This window comes from Elaeis guineensis, chromosome 6 (genome assembly GCF_000442705.2).
Source record: "Elaeis guineensis isolate ETL-2024a chromosome 6, EG11, whole genome shotgun sequence".
In the NCBI taxonomy this organism is placed as follows: domain Eukaryota; kingdom Viridiplantae; phylum Streptophyta; class Magnoliopsida; order Arecales; family Arecaceae; genus Elaeis; species Elaeis guineensis.
The window spans coordinates 91,917,061-91,931,557 of record NC_025998.2 but is presented as its reverse complement, the minus strand read 5'-3'; positions in this window follow the sequence as shown (position 1 = coordinate 91,931,557).

Genomic DNA, 14,497 nt, shown 5'->3' with positions numbered 1-14,497 from the left:
TTTGTGATGAAAAATTTACATCATAAAAATTTACATCATAAAAAAATATTATTTATGATGAAAATATTCGATCATAAATAATTTTAAAATAAATTTTTAAATAAAAAAATAAATTATTACGATGAAAATCTTCCATCATAAATAATTTTATTTGCGATAGATATTCCATCGTAAATAATTTCATCACTAATTAAAATATAATATTTTTTAAAAAATAATTTATAAATAGATATTTTTTAATTTATATTTTTTATATTTTATATTTATAATCTATAAAATTAAAATAAAAAATTTACATAATAAAATCCATAAATAAATTTGATCATTCATTATATTAAAATATAATTATAAAAAAATAAATTTAATAATTATAAATGATTTAAAATAAAAATAAAAAAATTTAAAAATAAGTCACTGGCTGTCAAGCATCAGTATCTGGAGAAGGAGAATGGATGGAGTACAATGGATCGACTTGCTGCTGCCTCATTAGCTCCATCATCAACTTCATCTGTGCCATCTGCTCTATCAACTGTGTGTGGAACAACTGATACGAGTTGATGCATACAGCTAACTGATTAGCTCGCTGTCGATCCTCAATAGTCTGTCTCTGTATTTTCGTCAGTCGGACATCACAGGTAGTATGAATGTCAGCGCTGGACGAGCGTGAAGATGGAAAAGCTCTGATCCCATGCCCTAGCCCTCTAACATAATAGGGTCTCAAACCAAGCATCTGATCACAAATCTCATCATCTGTGGGTGCGGTCGAGCACTCAGAGATAGACTGGGATCTAATCTCTATCATATGATCTTGAAAGTTAAAGTTATAGCTATTCTAAATTTATACTGAAAATCAAAATGTCAACAAAAAATAGTTGGAAAAACTTACATAAAGCTCCTAGCTCCTTGCCGTCCACTCTCCTGATAGTCGCTGGTGGGTCCACTGGTAGATCTCGATCCTATCAAGAAGCTCATCACTCCTATATCTCTCTACAATTTGAGAATAATTAATATTTTTTTTTAAATAATTAAAAAATTAAAATATGTTAAATAAAAATTACTTACTATTTGCTCTATATGACAAGCGAACGGTCTCGAACCCCCATAATGCGAGATGGTTTGTCTCATCCGATTCATGGTATTTTGGGCACATCGATCCTACACAGTTAACAGTCAAATTAGTAAGTAACTAATTGAATTTAAGAATAAATGATTCAATTATTAAACTCTAAAAATAAAAATTTAGATGCTTAACTTGATATGTTGGGTCCTCATACCTGCGGCATATGACAGCCTAGTCCTCGATACTGATGCTCTCATATGGCCACTACCACGCTACCTCCACCCCCTGGTCCTACACTATAGCATATCAGTGGTGATGAATGCGATGCTGGTAATCTTTGAAATGCAAGCATAGATGATCATCCACAGCTCACCACATGTAATCATGCTCGAAATCAACAATATCAAATATAGACTACCAATAACAAATATTATAATACAGTGTTAATTAAATATCAAATATAGGATGCCAATCACAGAATGTCACAGGGGTATAGTTGCAGCATATGATGCCCAGCTCAATCTGCCATGGCTCGCACCATCTCCTAATGGGCGTGATGAAGTCAGGTAGAATCTCGATATGGAGACATTGTCCCTCGTACTCGCCTCTCCAATGCTCCAGGATAAGATTCTTTGATGGACCTCACCCTCATCTCACCACCTGCAGAGAATGACCTGAAATAATAATGAATAAATCAATAGTATGATAGCTATCTATAAATCTAATAGATATAATTAAAATCAAATTTTATTATATAAAAAAATATTAAAATACCACTCAGACCCACCTCTGCAGCACCCTCTGGTGGCTCCGATGGTGCAGCAATGGAAATGGGGGAAGGCTCATCCTCAGGGGTAGGTTGAAAATTCGAATGTGGTCATCTCCCTCCTGACATCATACCTGCAATGCTTAAACCATGCATATAACTAACTTGACATATAAATGAATATAATAATAAATAATAATAGTGAAAAATATATAAATACTAATGAATAGAATTATATTACATACCATTATTGCAAGAGAAGATTCAACAAAGAATATAAATCTACTCATCAATATCTGTATCCTCTTAGATTTGTAGGTCCTCATCCGAATCACAATAATCGACTAATGTATCATCTTCTATCTCATCGTTATTTATGAACTGATCGTCATCCTCTGAATCATCAAGATTAAATATAAAATCAGCTTCAACTTTTTTGGATGGTAGATCAGTCCTATTCAAAGAAGTTGTCACAAATTCTTCGTCAACAAGGAGCTCGATCAATGTTTGTTCTTCCTTTTGAAAAGCTTCCTCTTCATGTAGATCTGAATTTTCGTCTATCTCTAGTTAGGTTGGTATATCATATACGCCTCTAGGTATTATTCTTTGTACGACATACCAATCACCTCAATATTTTAGATCCTTCAAATATATTACTTGTTTCGCCTGAGTTGCTAATATATACGGCTTATTCTGGTACTATATTTATGCAAAATTTATACTGATAAAGTATGGATCGATATGAAAATCCATCTTTTTATTGCTAATATCCCACCATTTACACTAAAACAAGAATATCAAATTATTAGACCCATACTTCAGTTCTATGATATCTATCAATAAATCAAGATATTTAATCTCTTCTTCTCCTTCATATTCTGTCATAGCAATTCCACTATTCTAGATCCATCTTTGTATTTTAAGCTCTCTTATATAAAATATCGTTCCTCCAATGATATAGGATGCATAGTGATTAACCCTTTAATCGAGGCCACATGCTAAATCATACAACTCATCAATCATACCCTCTTCATTATTGAAATGCTTAAATTTTTTCTACAACATAACATAAAAAATTATATCGATTCAAATAATTAATTTTATAATTATTAAAATATAATGTAATACTAGTAGAACTTACTAAAGCAAATATGCAGTAGTGCTATGCATGCAATTTTAAAATTTTTATACAGTAAAAATAAAAGATTAAATAATTTAATCCTAATCACATGCACAAGATCTAATCTTAGACTACCACATCATAATCTATGATGTGAAAAAACATACTTTAGATCTGAAAATAAAAACACACATTGATCTTATCAATGCTGAAATCCTAGATCTAACTATTAGATCTAACATTGCATTCAAGATAAGATAGAAATCATTACCAAACCAATTTGATATTGATCTCCTCTAGTCCAATAGATTGGAGAAGGTATTTCTCAGATCGCTTGTAGCCACACGAAGTCATCTGACCTCTACAAAAAAATTCATATGAAGACTGGCACAGATCAGGGGCTTGAAGGTACTAGCCGACAAGCAACTTTGACAGTTGATCTCTTTCTTCTTCTTCAAGCACATTGAACACTCCAAAGCAAGAGAAGATCTGGAGGAAGAAGAGAGGAGGAGGAGAAGAGCTCTAAAAAATAAAAAAACAACAAGAGAACCAATGATGGGATGCCCAAGAGAGGAGCCCCCCTTGTTATAGACTAGGAATTAGGATTTTCATCCAAGGAAGGGCGCCACAATCACCATGCCATAAAATTTTTTGGGCATCCAAAAATTTCTAGATTTGAGAGTTGGTATGGAGAAAGATATCTGGTATCTGACATGCCCAAAAACTCTCCAAGAAAAATAGAAAAAAATTAATTTTGTGTCAATAACTTTCTTTGTTTGAAATTTTTTTTTTCTAGTTTATATCTTATCTCTAATTCGGATCGTATTTAAATTAGACAGGAGATAAGATTATGACTCATCAATCATTGCTGACCACCCTTATTGGGTCAACTACTTTGACACCAGAAAGGTCAAGCCAAATCCAATTTGGCATGGAGAAATTGGCATGGGTTCAGGAGTGGTGCAAGAGATAAGGATAGAGTCTAAGTTGACAAGGACTCTTCATTTTCAATTCTGATTCTAATCCAAATCAAATTTGGATTGAACCTACTGATAGAAATAAACCTAATCTAATTAAAAACTTAGATATTTTATCAAATTTCTAACCCAATTAGAAATTATCCGAGTCAAAATCCTGATCGAATTAGGATCAAACTTTTTTTTGTAATCAGGATTGATCATATCAAACCCAATCTGAGTCAAACTGAATCTAATTCAATTAGACTTGATCCAAAACTTTTTATTCAATTAAATTGAGTCAATTAGTAATCTAATTACTAATTAATATTAATAGTAGAGTCCCAGTCTCAGTGGGACTTTCCTCCAGAGTTCCAGTCCTAGTGGGACTCCTCACTAAAGTCACAATCTAATTGGACCCTTCAGCCATCAGATCTGATTAAATCTTCTAATGTGTGTGATTCCATAGGTTCGAATCTAAATCGATAACATAGGAATAACTTTCTATACTAATTGATGTAATTATCTAGCAATGGTGACCTGACGACTGGATAGGTCGAAGTATTGCAAAGCAATATTCTGGAACCTACTGGCATATAGTTACTATACAATTCATCCCTTTGACCCTAATACTCAAAGTGATCTAGGATTTAACTGTCAACCCTAATTAAGTCGATCACATTATATTTTAACTTTTTAAATCCATCTCATGGACTATCTTGGTCAAAGTTTTACTAAATTGAAATACACTGATGCATATCTCCTACTAATTCAGAGGGGTCAATTCAATCTTGACTGATACACTGACTTGATAAGTACTTGACTACACCCTGTTGGAAAATGTGTCCCAAAAAGTCAATCGTCAAGCTGTTGACGGTTGAGCAATCAAGTATTGTAATTGATTTGTTAATAAATAAAATATATTTGGCATCTTCATCATAAGCTTTCATCTTCTAATGAACTCCATTGTTATGATGAAGTCCTTAGGACTATTTAAGTTCGATAAAGAGAGAATTTATTGATTAGTTCTTAAAACTGTTCACGACCAAATGATAAGCTGTTAATAAAGACGACAGCTTCTATCGAGCATAGGTCGCTGTAGGCCATATGGGTTGGTTGTCCTCTTAACCAAGGAGTGTGGAGACACTGGTATGGCATACAGGTGAGATATAAAGGTACATCATCATTAAATGTGACCAACTCCAGAGTATTCTACTGTCGAGAATGTCTCTGATGGGATATAGGTATAAGTGTCCCTTAGACTTGAGATCGCCTCAGTGACTTGCAAGCAACTCACTGTGCTTTGGTACTGAACTAACTGAATTTCTAATTCAGGGATGGAAGGCTTCTGGGCACAGTCAAGTACTTGTGAAGTCAGAGTGTGATCGAGATGGGATTGACCACTCAAAGAGTTGGAGAAGAATGAGTCGTTGTATTTTAATTTAGCAAAACCTTGGCCAGGGTAATCCATCAGATGGATTTGATATTTTGAAATACAATGTGGACAACCTGATCAGAGTTGACAGTTGAACTCTGGGGTGTCCTATGATCATTTTGGTCAAAGGGATGAATTATATGAAAACTCTATCCGCATGGGTTCTAAGGATGTTGTTCTACACATTCGACCTATCCGGTCGTCGGGTACCATTGCTAGATGGTCACTTCGATTGGTATAAAAATTTATTCCTGTACTACCGACTTAGGTTCGAACCTATGAGGTCACACACATTAGAGTTCATGATCTGATCGGATGGTTGATCAATAATTAAGAATCATTCTAGGATTAAATGATCAATATGATTGACATTTAACCCAGTGCAAGTATTGCAGGAGGATCGATTAGCAATTCGATTGCTAATTGACTTAATTTGATTAAGCCAATGGGCTGAGATTAAATATAATTAAATATAATTTAATTAAATTTATTTTGAACTTGATTGGATCAAGTCCAATTGGTTTATTGGATAAGCCAAGTGCAAGAAAAAACTAGTCCTAGTTCAACTAGGACTTGGGTCAATCTAATTTCTAATTTGATTAGAAAATTAAATCAGATTTAAATCTAATTTAATATGATTAAATTAGATTCTTAATTGGGTTAAGATCTATTTTAATTAGGTTGATCTAATTTTGATTTGATTTGGTTTGGGAAACTAAATTAAAACAAGTCATAAGATAGAATCCTAGTAAGACTAGGATTCCACCTTGCGCCACATAAGCCTTCCCCACGCCCTCTCTCTTATTCAACGCCAATCTCCACTTATTTTGTGTGACAAAAGCCCTCTCCCAAGTCTCTCCCACGTTTACAAAAGGTTTCCTCTCTTCTTTCTTACATGGAAGGTGGTTTGGATCAAATCAAAAAGGAATAAGTTTGGATTTCGAATTCTATGAGATAGAGTTTTAGAAATCCAAAACTCTTTCAATTTTGCACCGAATTTATTCAAATTTTTTTTGGAATTTTCATGGTTTTTAGGGTATATATTGTGCACCCTTTTCTAGTAATCCATGTATAAAAATATGGAGGAGGTGCTCAAGAGTTGGGCGCCCCTTAACTTGCCATGTTTGGATAAGCCTTGACTAGGTATTTGACCTAGACAAGGACTCTATCATATCTCTCTATATAAAATGAGTTTCTTTGTGAAATTTTAGGTGAAGATAGATATTTGAGAGACTTTTGTGCCATCCAAAAATTAGAGAGAAAGAACTTTAGGTCATGGAGATATAAAAGATGCAAGTTAGGGTGTGTAGAGAGAAAAACATGAAGAAGAAGAGGGTCTTCTTCTAGGGTTTTTTGTTGTCATATATTTCCTCCCTCCATCTTGAGTTTTCTGAGAGCGTCTTAGATCTGAAACTTTTTCTTTTACTTTCTATCTTTGGAAGAGTCCAAATCAAGAAGGAGGAGGCACTTGATCAACCATCAAAGAAGGATCAGCGCAGTACTAGCATACTGTGCTGATTTCCTAAAGCAGGACTTCTGATTGAGATTCGTGGGCTCGTGTGGACGACTCCTAGAGACCGGATGCGTGTGTGGCTTGCAACATCATCCTTAAGCCCGGATCAGTGAGGTTAGAGTATCTAACTTGCAAGGTAATAGATCTGATCTATTGTTTAATACATACATTAGATGTGGTATAGAAACATGTTGATATGATCAACATGTAGTTCATGCTATATTTATATATTTTAATTTTTGATTTAATACTATGTAATAATTATATAATAGGATCTTAGATCTAGGAATTCTCTAATTTTAAAAAATAAATTTTGATTTATTTTAGTCTTCCGCTGTATGATCTTGAAAAAGTTTCAAGATCAACCCTGAAACCCTAGATCTGGTTCCTACACACCCATTATCCTTCTGTCACTGAGTTAAAAACTCAGATGGTCGGTACTAAAGTATAGTGAGTTACTTATAAATCACTGTGGTGGTCTCAAGTCTGAGGGATGCTTATACCCATACCCTTCATGAGCTACTCTTGACGGCAGAGTGCTCGACATATGGTCACATTCGATGTGAATATACTCCTACATTTCATCTGTATGCTATAACAGTATCTTCATATTTCTTGGTTAAGAGGACAACTAACTCATATGGCACACAATAATCTATATTCGATATTGCTATTGTCCTATTAATAGCATATCATTTAGTCGTGAACACTTTTAAGGATTTAACGATAAATCCTCTTTTATCGATTTATTCTAGTCCTAAGGTCTTCATTACAACAAAGAAGTTCAAAAATGGATAATTTGTAATAAAAATATCAAATAATTTTTATTAATAAAAATTTATATATAATTTACAAGATGAGTACAATCGTCAACAGGCTGATGATTGACTTTGGGACATATTTTCCAACAACTCTCACTTGGACTAAAGCTAATCGATATAGTATTGAATACCTATCTTTGACTTGTAGTCATCGAACTCCTTAATTTTGAGAGCTTTAGTAAATGCGTCAGCTTGATTCTCCTTTCGATTAATCTTCTGAAAGTCGACGTCACCTCGATCCATGATCTCCTGGATAAGGTGAAAGCGATGCAGAATATGTTTGGTGTGCTGATGGGACCTCGACTCCTTGGCTTAAGCAATAGCTCCAGTATTATCGCAGTATAACAAGATAGGACCATCAACAGAGAGTGCCTCTCCAAGCTCGCTGATGAACTTCTGCAACCATACAGCTTCCTTCACAGCATCGGATGCCGTGATATACTCCATTTTGCAAATAGAGTCAGCCACAGTGTGCTGCTTGAAACTTTTCAGCAGATCGCTCTACCATTCAGGATAAAAATATAATCCAACACACTCTTGCTATCATTATATTTTGACTAAAAGTTGGAGTCAGTAAACCCCACTAACTTCAAGTTAGTTTCACTATACATAAGCCACTGGTCCTTAGTATTTCTCAAATACTTAAGAATGATCTTTACAATATTTCAGTGATTCTCTCCTGGATCAGATTGATATCTACTCACTACCCCTAGTGAGTATGCCACATCTGGTCTCGTACATATCATGGCATACATAATAGAATCCACTATCGAAGATATGGAACTCTACTCATATGTTCTCTCTCCTGAGGAGTTGTCGGACAATCTCCTTTCAAAAGAGAAATTTTATGGTCCATCGGAAGATAACTTTTTTAGGAATTCTCCATGTTGAACCGTTTCAGTATGGTATCTATGTATGTAGATTGGGAGAGCCCAAGCAGCTTCTTAGATCTGTCCTTATAGATCTTCATTCCTAGGATGTAGGCTGCTTCTTTCAGATCCTTTATAAAAAATTGTAACGACAGCCATACTTTTATTCCCTGTAATACAGGGATATCATTCTTGATTAAGAGAATGTCATCCACATACAGCATAAGAAATACAATTATTGAACTATTAGCCCACTTATATATGTAGGGTTCCTCTCCGTTTCTAACGAAGCCATATGTTCTAATTACCTTATCAAAACATATATTCCAACTCTGAGATACTTCAATCCATAAATGGATCTCTGAAGCTTGCACACCTTGGACTCATCTGTGGATGTGAACTCTTCAGGTTGTATCATATACACCTCTTCATTCAGCTCTCCATTTAGAAAAGCTATCTTCACATACATTTGCCAGACTTTATAGTCTAGATATGCTGCTATCACAAACATGATCTGAATAGACTTAAGTATTGCCATAGGAGAAAATATCTCGTCATAGTCAATACCATAATACTGACGATAATCCTTGGCAACCAAATGGGCTTTATAGATCTCCACCTTTCCATCTGCCCCCCTCTTCCTTTTGAAGACCCATTTACATCCTATGGGTTTAATCCCCTCAGGTGAGTCAACTAATGTCCATACATCATTGATCTACATAGACTCCATTTCAAATTTTATAACTTCAAGCTATTTATCAAAGTTAGACCTCTGCATCACATCCATATAGGTGATCAGATCCTCATCATTCTCATCAAGTTCAATAGAATCTCCGTCTTGAATCAAGAAACCTAAGTATCTGTCTGGTTGATGCGGTACTCTACTGGATCACCTTAAGGATGTTTATGTATTGGGCTGTAAGTTTGATCTTATCAAATCTGATTCAGATTTAATCATTGGTATCAGTTCTTCTACCTGTCAAACTTTATCAAGCTCAATTTTTGAGATACTTATTCCTTCATTAAGAAATTTTTTTTCTAAAAAATATGTATTATTGCTGACAAACATCTTTTGTTCAGCAGGCAGGTAAAAGTAATATCTTCTCATTTTTTTAGCATACCCTATGAAATTATATTTATCAGACCTAGGACTGAGCTTGTCAATTTGTAATCATTTAACATAAGTCAGACACCCGCAAACCCTAAAGTAAGAGAGGTTCAGCCTACGCCCTGACCATATCTCATATGGTGTCTTACTAACTGACTTGCTCAGTATATTATTGAGCACAAGACAGGCTATTTCAAGTACATATCCCCAGAAGGAGATCGACAGAGTTGCAAACCCCATCATGGATTGAACCATATCCAATAAGGTTTGATTCCTCCTTTATGAGATGTCATTATGCTGTGGTATCTTTAGAGGAGTCCATTGTGAGAGAATCTCATTCACCTCTTTAGTCAGATCGAAGAGATTTAATACTTTTTTCAGTTTGTTTCTCTACTTCATTACGGAACTATTTGAACATTTCAAATGATTCAAACTTGTATTTCATCAAGTAGACCTACTCATACCTAGATAGATCATTTGTGGATGTAATAAAATAGCTATACCCTCCTCTGACATATATGCTCATGGATCCACGTACATCAGTATGTATCAGACCCAGCACATCACTGGCTCATTCACTTTTTTCAGTAAAAGATGACTTGGTCAACTTTCCAAGCAAACAAGACTCTCAGATAGGTAATGATTCATAATCATTTTTATCAAGAATCCCTTCTTAAGCTAATCTGTTTATCCTATTCTTGTTGATATGACCTAGCCTACAATGCCAAAGATAAGCATCCATGATATCATCTATTCTAGGATGTTTATTAGAAATGTACATTACATTAGGCCTAGATACAACATAGATATCATTGTTCAACTGTCCACACAAAATTGTAACACCGTTCAAAATAATATCACAAAAATTTTTCTTTATTGATATTTCATAATTAGATTTGGCCAAAAAGCCTACAGAAATAACATTCAAAAGAAAACTAGGACAGTAATGACACTCGTCAAGAATAATATAATGAGACTTGAATACAAGCTTAATGATTTCTAAAGCTAGAACTGAAACTGATCTTCCATCTCCAACGTTCAGAAATCTCTCGCCATCTCCAAATCTCCTACTGACCTGAAGATCCTGCAATGAATTGCAAATATGAATAGGGCTACCGATATCCAATATTTAGGTCATTGTATCAAAAAGAGAGAAGTTATAAAGTGTTATCACATAAATACTTTATCCAGCAATTGATTGCTTCTTCTTCTTTGGCCTATTCGGATTAAGAGAAGTGATATACTGAGGATAGTTTCTCTTCCAGTGATCCTGCTTCTTATAAAAGAAGCACTCCGTCTGACTTTGATCAGCCCTGAACTTAAGTTTCTGGTACCGACTCCCAACATCTGGTATCTTCTTATTCTTCTTCTTTTTTTCTTTATTAAAGGGACGATGACTATCCGAAGAAGATCCTCTCACTAAATTCACCATCTCCTTATGGAGTTGGTAATCTTTCTCAAAAGTCTGTAGCAACCCTAACAGATCGTGGTAGTTGACTACAAGCTTCGTCATTCTAAAATGACTAAGGAACGATAGGTAGGACTTGGGTAGTGAGTTCAGGATCGCATCTTTCTCCAACTGTTCATGCAAAGAAAAGTCGAGTTTGCTCAGTTTTTCAATCTATTCGATCATGTACAATATATGATCGGTAACAGATGCACCCTCCCTCATTCGGATATTGAAAATGATGTAACTAGTCTTATACCGCTCAATGTCATCAGGAGTACCAAAAGAATCTCTCAACACTTAGAGCATCTCCTCTGGTTGAGCCTCTTAAAATTTTTGACTGAACTCATCGTTCATGGAGGCCCGCATAATGCAATGAACCATGGTGCGATCATTGAGCCACTTCAAATAAGTATCTCGGACTGCACCTCGGGTGTTGGGAGCAAGCTCCTCAGGTGTCAGATCCGTAATCACATATAGGATCCGCTCGTGCTCCAGGATAATCTTTAGCATTCGATACCAATTATCAAAATTTGATCCGATTAGCTTCTCAATGTTCAACAATGATTGAAGTGACAAGTTTGAGGCCATATCTGCACATACAAAAAAAAAATCAAAATCTAATTAGTGTATGAATTTATTAATCCTAAAGATATGGACTTTAGTCTAAAAGTCCTTCCATTATTTTATACAAATTGATAGCTTCTACCTTTAATTCAAAGAATTACCTTAATTCCTTAATAGATACTAGAATCCACACAGACTGCATATAGGCTCGAGGATGGCTCGATCAACCCATATGAACCTATGGATAGATTTTCAATCAATTATTTCTTCAAACAACTTCTAGTAATTAATTTAGCCTCAGATTTTATTTCAGTAGGTGATGGGTCTCCACTAAAAGTTTTGGTTAGGTCAAACCATTAACATGAACCTACTCAATGATTTTACCTCATGAGTGATCAGGTCCGAAGATGGCTCAGTCAATCCAACCATCATCAGATAGTTCAAAGAGTCATCATATGATGAATGATAATTCCATCATTCAGAGAGAACACCAGATGGATGGCGTCTGCAATGTCAATCAGAAATAATAGACCCATTACTATTCACCTTAATAGGAGGATATGATCTAGTTATCACCATAACCAGCTCATTTTAGGGATCTAATAATTTAAAAGGTTTAATCAATTTTGAGAAGAGAGAAGAAGAGTTCAATCAGTAGACCACAATCCTCCCACCGACTTCACCAAGTCATTGAATCGGATTAGATCATGATGATTGAACTGGCACCTAGATTAGTCACATCGATCAACTTTAATGGTATGGGCTAACTCAAATTACTTAGCGATCTAATCAAAATCTAATTCACCAAATTGATCAGATAAGTGAGATCGATGGAAGGGTCTGCTAAGCTTGCTGTAGACACCATCAAAATGGCCAGGTAAGCCGCTCCCACTTAAAAATCACTAGTCGAAATGCCAAACTTACCTTAAACACCAATTGGTTAACTAATTTTGATTTGATAAATCTAATGGTTTGGGTTCAACCATTGAAATACAATCAAGGTCCATTTGGTCTAATAAAAAATATGGACTTGACCATCTACAACTATTGTATTAGAAAAATCCTGATTAATCTAATTCAACATTTGGTTAGACTTAATTAATTTCTCTACACGATCACTTAATTATTTGATTCTAACCTTAGGTCTAACCCAATTAAAGAGAAAGACCTGATTTGAGCTAACCCATACCCCATGTTTTATGCAATGTTATTAGATCTTAAATCATAATTCTAGATCTAATTAATCCAACACTTAATTCTCAATTAAGTTTTGCATCAATATGGTTAAGATTTTGAAATAATTTTTATGTAAATTTTTTATATTAAATCATAAAATCTTTTAGATCAAATCTAAATTTTTATAATTTTAAATCAAAAATAATTTTGATTAATCAAGATTTGATGTAACTAATTTCTTCATAATTTACATCACATACAACAACACCTAAAATTTTACAAGAAAGTAAATTTTCTCCTTTCACTTTCTTCTTCATGGGACCTTATAGTGGCACCCCTACACGTCATGAAGAGTATCTTATTGAATGAAAAGAGAGGGTCATGTAACCCTACTTGCTCCTATGACTCGACGACCTAGTGATTACCCAATCTGAGTACTTTGCTACTCAAAATATCTAATCTAAACAGATGATAATTAGATTTAAAAATAAACTTATTTAGATCTAATTCAAATCTTAAATAATCAGATCTAATATTAAAAAATTAGATCGAAAGTCATAATAATTCATATCAAAATAATCATGCTCTGATACTAATTGAAGGAAATATGTAGTAGTGCTATGCATATAATTTTAAAATTTTTATGCAGTGAAAATAAAATATTAAATAATTTAATCCTAATCATATGCACAAGATCTAATCTTATACTACCACATTATAATCTATAATATAAAAAATATATACTTTAGATCTGAAAATAAAAACACACATCGATCTCATCGATGCTGAAATCCTAGATCTAACTATTAGATCTAACATTGTGAGCAAGATAAGATAAAACTCATTACCAAACCAATTTGATATTGATCTTTTCTAGTCCAATAGGTTGGAGAAGGTGTTTCTCAGGTCGCTCATAGCCACACAAAGTCATTTAGCCTCTACAAAAAAATCCACACGAAGACTGGCGTAGATCAGAGGTTTGGAGGTGCTAGCCTACAAGTAACTTTGACAGCTGATCTCTTTCTTCTTCTTCAAGCACCTTGGATACTTCAAAGTAAGAGGATATCTGGAGGAGGAAGAGAAGAGAAGGAGAAGAGCTCTGAAAAATAAAAAAATAGCAAGAAAACCAATGATGGGACATCCAAGAGAGGAGCCCCCCTTTTTATAGACTAGCAATTAGGGTTTTCATCCAAAGAAGGGCGCCACAATCACCATGCCACAACTTTTTTGGGCATCCAAAAATTTTTAGATTTAAGATTTGGTGTAGGAAAGGATATCTAGTATCTCACACATCCAAAAACTCTCCAAGAAAAATTAAAAAAAAATCAATTTGGCACCAACAACTTTTTTTGTTTGAAAAATCTTTTTTCTAGTTTACATCTTATCTCTAATTCGGATCGCATTCGAATTAGGCAGAAGATAAGATTATGACTCATCAATCATTGCCACCCACCTTTATTGAGTCAACTACTTTGATGCTAAAAAGATCAAGCCAAATCTAATTTGACATGGAGAAATTGGCATGGGTTCAGGAGTGGCGCAAAAGATAAGGATAGAGTCCAAATTGACAAGGACTTTTCATTTTCAATTCTGATTCTAATCCAAATCAAATTTAGATTGAACCTACTGATAGAAATGAATCTAATCTAATTAGAAACT